This window comes from Phragmites australis, chromosome 15 (assembly GCF_958298935.1).
Source record: "Phragmites australis chromosome 15, lpPhrAust1.1, whole genome shotgun sequence".
NCBI lineage: Eukaryota > Viridiplantae > Streptophyta > Magnoliopsida > Poales > Poaceae > Phragmites > Phragmites australis.
The window spans coordinates 7,647,944-7,654,172 of NC_084935.1; the positions used below are offsets into that span (position 1 = coordinate 7,647,944).

Genomic DNA, 6,229 nt, shown 5'->3' on the forward strand with positions numbered 1-6,229 from the left:
TTCGATTAATTGCTTCTAAGATTGGTTCAAGTGCGCACATCCTTCTTTAGTGAAAGACAGCTCGTTGCTGATCTTCAAAAAATAAAAAATGAAGAAATAAGCTAACATACCCCAAAAATTTTATGTGTATCACTTCTGTGTCATTATTTCCTTGCATACATCTCAACTTGGGCATGCATCCTTTTGCTGAAGGTTTTCTATTTCCAAAAGGGGATGAATAGCCATAACCTGGCATAATTATATGGAGGAGGGTATTCACAAATAACAGCACCATACTGTCACGTGCAGCTAATTAAATGACAAGAGATAAATATGTTTAGATATATAGATAAGTTTGGTAAGAAATAATTTAGTTTAGATCAATTTGGTAAGAGATTCGGTTGGGTGATAAAGTCAGCTAGGAGATAGAGCTTGATTAGTTTCCAATTTAGCTAGAGATAAATTAGGTAAGTTAGAGTTTAGAGTTGGAGTTGGAGTTGAATTGTAATCTTCCCTATCTATATAAAGGGCCAGCCACGTATCATTGTAATCAAGGAAGAGAAGAATTAATCTAAGTCTCTCCAATCTATAGTCTAATCCCTCCTCTAGCAGCCGACGCCACCCGACTATCCTCCCGTTTATCCCCCTATGATCATAGCTTTATCACATTTGGTATCAGAGACTTCGGTCTTGGGCACCGAGATGGACGAGAAGATTGTAGCTTAGCTTGCCGTCCTCGAGGAGCAACTCGCTCAGCTGACGGCAGCCTCCTCGACTGTCTTGGGTGTATCGCCGATTGTTACATGTCTACGGCCACTCTCTTAATGATCCCATGTCTCTGCATACATCTTGAAATGACTCGATCAATGAACAGTACTTTTAAAGCTTTGAACACAACACAATATTAGACATGGGATCATTTGGGTAAACAATAACTTATCATTATCTAGCCATAGATACCATGAGGGAATAAGACTACCAATATTAGAAGATATGGAACAATGCAGTCTAAATTAGAGCACAACACAAAGCAGTTTCTATGCAACTAAATAAATAAAGAAGTGGTTGTGAATTAATTATCCATGCTTATGGTTATGCACAGTTTCAGATTTCTACCTTTCTCCACTAGACTAGTTAGATGGAGTGCCCAAAAGTGTGATTCAATAATTGGAAATCTAATGCATTAAGAATCTGATATAATTTCCATTGATAAAGGAGTAGCAACATAACAAGTGGAAGACCGACAGTGTGGATGATATGGCAGGAATTTAGTCCCGTTTACATGCTTATTTCTTTATAACAGGCTCCTTGCTTAACTAATCAAGTTGGTACTTTCAACTGTTGGTCATTTAGCTTCTTGGAGGTGTAGAATAGCATTGCAATTTAAAGAGAAGATACTGCTATCTAGTCAGATATGGCGGTCGTACTTTACAAGAGTTAGATTACAAAAATAATTAAAAAAAGGTTAAAAAAAAAAAGTGAACCTGCCACTTTACCAACGAGTGGTAGATATCATAGTTGGAATGAAAATGTTCGCTTTCACCAAAATGAAATAAATACACTATGAATGAGTTTCTCTTTCCTTTTTATTTGAGTAAGCTATGTGTAGACAAAAGTAAAGTCACACGGTTGTGCTTGTGCTATTTGGCACAATCGCATCCATTATTTCATAAAGAAAAATCAAACCAAATGAGAAAGCTGGCAATACGGACATCCATTTCAGAGACAAGTCAAGTCAAATAAGAAAGATGACAGCATAGAGGAAAGAAATCAAAAGACGCTCCGCTTCTCAAGCGGATGACACCCTTGTTGCAGAAGGCATCTCGGAGCTAGGCCCAGGCGTAAATGGTCTCCGGATCCAGCACCCAGAACCATTGAAAGTCTACTCCCTTCAAGGCGAGAGGGAAGCATTTGGCCATGGTAGCTTACCTGCATGCGTTGGCCTCTATGGCGAGGGCGTGCAAGCGAACAAATTCCTCTAGATCCGAATCACCCCTAGACTTGGGTAGCTTGAGGGTTCGGAACCCCTCCGAGAAGGGTACAGCTAGCAGGCCTGCTTGCAGGGGAGAATCGTGGTCTAGTAACAGAGTCTCGTGCCGACATGCCCGAGGCTTCGAATCCTGCGTACCAGCTGTCGGTGGTGCCTAGTGATGACGAGGGGCTGGGATGCAGAAGTTCTCACCAGCCCTCCGAGTCCTAGCCAGCATTATGCTAGCCGTTACGGGAGCAGCCGCGGTCAAGCCCGTGGGTTGCTGTGTGGCCCGCAGGGCTTCCTGCAGCTCCTGCAGCTGAGCCTGAAGGGCCACCACGTGAGACTGCTGATCGGTAATGGCGGCATTCATTGCAATGGTTCCGGTTACGACCCTTAAGGACGCAACAGGGGTCTCGTTACGCTGCTGCCGAAGGGCCATCGAGGTGGCTGGCCCCCTGGCGCCAGTCGCAGCCAGGGTCGCGGCGGCTCTCGCAGCGATGATTACAGCCGCATCCCCTAGGGACGCGGTGGGGGACTCGTGCTGTTGCTAGAGGGCCTTCGAGATGGCAGGCCCCCTAGCGTCAGGCACGGCCGGGGTCATGGTCGGACCAGTGGTGGTCACAGGGCCCTCATTCCCCCCAGTTAGGGGGCTGTCGTTGGCGTATCGCAAGCTAGGTTGTAATGGTCGTGTGAACCTTTTGCATAGGCACACCGAGGAGTCGATCGTCTATGTTGCGGTCTTGCTGGTCTTCTTTTTGGGTGGCATCCTACCTCTCTAGTACTTCTATGTTCGTTCCCTACGGACGGCACGCTGTTGGTGAAAGAAAAAGCCTTTCACGAATAAGTGTGGCGAGAACCTCTTCTAGAGGGGAGACTCAAGCTTAGAGGAGAAGTGGAGAGGAAAAGATATCAAATATGTTGTTGATATTGATAAGAAAGATCTCTCCTTTGGCCTGATGGCCAAGAGCCTGTACTTATAGTGCTGTCAGAGTGCAAGTATACAAGTTTGCCCTTACAGAGATAGCGATACAAGTCATCGCTATTCCACATGGACCTAAGGCCGATTGAATCACACAGTTTGGGTCTAGATAGAATATTTTATCTCTACTTAGAAGATATTATCTACTATAGCAAATACAATGATGCAAGTGGTCCTAAGGACGATGTATTTGGTCGGCTGCCTATTACGGCGTCGCACTGTTCAAGGTGTCAGGCCGGCCACCACTTGCGCTGGAATGTCAGGATGACCTCCACTTGCATGGGTATTAAATACCAGTCACTTCCTTACAGGCGGAAGATGTCTGGCGGGCCCCCTCTGGCTAATCTTTTGCCAAGCCCTAATGGCTCACCCTTTGAGCTCCAGTGAGGCTACCCTGTCCTTCGGAGGATAGGGACACCGGAGAGCCCCGGAGCCTGGAGACCTGAAGGGTCATCGGAGATCCGTGATTCACAGGCGTAGGCTGGTGGGACCATGAGTGTTAGGGGTCCTTAATGATAACCCCCAACAAAGGGCATCACGCCAGAATTGCTAAGGTATTAAAGCTCTACTTAGTTGTTGTTGATGTCTTATGAAGTAGATAATTGACACTCATGCAATCCATTTACTTTGTTATGGAACTTTAGTTTTGGAATATTTAATCTTGTACAATGTAGTGTTGTTACAAGAATTTTGCCACTGATACTTTGATTCCTTCTTTAACAGGTTGTGTTGGACCATCCAAGCCGTGGGCCACATCACGGTTCACAACCGGATGCTGAAAGCAATCCCAGCATCAGTGCCACTGATGAGTGCCTCCCAATGCTTGTCTATGTCTCTCGTCAGAAGAACCCAAGCTATGACCACAATAAGAAGGCAGGTGCCTTGAACGCACAATTGAAGGCCTCTGCTCTCCTCTCCAATGCCCAACTCATCATCACCTTTGACTGCGACCACTACATCAACAATTTTCAAGCCCTACGTGCGGCTGTCTGCTTCATGCTAGATTAGAGGGAAGGTGACAACACTGCCTTCGTTCAGTTCCCACAATGCTTCGACAATGTGGACCTAACGGATCGCTATGGTAACCACAATCGGGTCTTCTTTTATGGAACCATGCTTGCCCTTAATGGCTTGCAAGGGCCCTCATACCTCGGTACTGGTTGCATGTTCCGTTGCTTAGCACTCTATGGTATTCGCATCCATGGGCAAGGGTGGGGATCCAATTCCTCTGATTTCAGAGGAGTGAAGGCAGAGGGGAATAGTAGACAGTGAGGGGAGCTACAGTGTCCTGATGTCGGTACTGTAGCGAAGGTATGGTTCAGGAGAACACTGCAGTGCCTTTACTGTAGTAATGGTACTGTAGCAGTATTGTATCACTAAATCTGATACGTCCATTCACAATCTAACAGCTCACGGTGAAGTGAACAGTGAAGTCGGACGATCTCGGTCCCAAAGGTGGTGCTCCATGTATTATACAATGGAGCATGACGCCTTATGTGGCACTACACCAATCAACCTAACCGAGCGCCTCCACCAAATTGTTCGTTGGTCTGGTGGGTCCCTGGAGATGTTCTTCTCCCACAACAACCCACTCATCGGCGGCCAGAGGCTCCAATTCCTTCATGTCCTACCTCAACATGACGGTCTACCCAATCACTTCAATCTTCATCCTGATCTATGCTCTTAGCCTGGTGATGTGGCTTATCCTTGATGAAGTATACATCCAAAGACCATTCACTAGGTATGTCGTGTACCTTCTCGTAATCATCGTGATGATTCATACGAAGACCATTCACTAGGTATGTCGTGTACCTTCTCGTAATCATCGTGATGATTCATACGAAGACCATTCACTAGGTATGTCGTGTACCTTCTCGTAATCATCGTGATGATTCGTATGAAGACCATTCACTAGGTATGTCGTGTACCTTCTCGTAATCATCATGATAAAGTGGGTAGGGATCACATGGCTGGACTACTGGCGCAACGAGTAGTTCTTCATGATCGGCTCGACAAGTGCATACCAGGCAGCAGTTCTGCACATGGCGGTGAACCTCCTGACAAAGAAGGGCATACACTTCAGGGTCACTTCCAAGCAAACAACTGCTGACAACAATGACAAGTTTGCTGACTTGTATGATTTTCAATGGGTGCCCATGCTCATCCCTTCGATGGTAGTTCTGATTTTCAATGTTGGTGCTATTGGCGTAGCCCTGGGCAAAACCATGGTATACATGAGAATATGGACAGCGGCGCAGAAGACGCATGCAGCACTGGGTCTGCTGTTCAACATACGGGTCATGTTTCTCCTCTACCCATTTGCACTAGCGATCATGGGACGGTGGGCGAAAAGGCCGATCATCCTTGTAGTCTTGTTGCCGGTTGTGTTTGTACTTGTTGCCCTGTTGTATGTAGGTCTCCATATCTTACTCGCCAATGCTATTCCGTTCTAGGTGGTAGGTACAGTAAAAACATTGTAATTTCTTGTTTAGTTACCAAGGAACCAATTTTGTTCCATTGTATCAAATAAAACACCGTATTCTTACTTGGCGATAAGAAAGGATGGTTCTAAACTTCTAATTAAGTTCAGAGAATTTGAATTTTGGCCCCATACAATCCAGTTCGATTGGGCAATGCCAATTACAGGGTAACCTTTGACAGCTAATGTTAGCAGTTGTTGGCTTTGAACTAGACTTAATTCATCTGCTACTCGATGACTTCTCATGTGATTGGAAATACATTGAGTAGCAGTATTATACTACTGGAAACGAAAATAAAAGTAAGTTCTTTAAGTCTCAGAGGGGAAAGAACTCAGCAAGATCAACTGGTGAAGGCATACCAGAATACATAGGCACATCTACTACTGACCTCAATTCTGCCCTGCTAGTGTACTAGTAGTGTTGGACTGTTAATCACTCACTTCTCTTCAGTACACCTCATATATATATCTTTTTTCACATACCAGACAAATAAAAACTGTGCATAGTAAACCAACAGATTAGTGTATATATTAGGATTTAGGAGGGCTGCTCATGTTCTAGATCATGCAATATTTTGAGTTATCCAAAGGAAATAGCGAAATTGGTTGTGCCTTTTTATTCTGTTAGTCACTAGGAATGCCAAAAATGCATGATCCACAACTATGGAACAGAGCTTCTTAACCGAAATTTCAGCCAAGCATAGATAGCAAGCTGGAGTGAACACACGGATATCTAGCACCAGGTATCCAGAATGGCTCCTCCACCAAACTGTAGATTGATGTCCAAAAAACAAAAGAAAAGAAAACTAGAAACTATACA

At 44.9% G+C, this 6,229-nt stretch overlaps 1 pseudogene; it reads left to right on the top strand.

Annotated features, from left to right (window-relative positions):
* The first annotated feature begins 2,129 nt into the window (after nucleotides 1-2,129).
* On the top strand, nucleotides 2,130-5,475 carry LOC133892096 (probable mixed-linked glucan synthase 3; annotated as a pseudogene).
* Nucleotides 5,476-6,229: the final 754 nt, after the last annotated feature.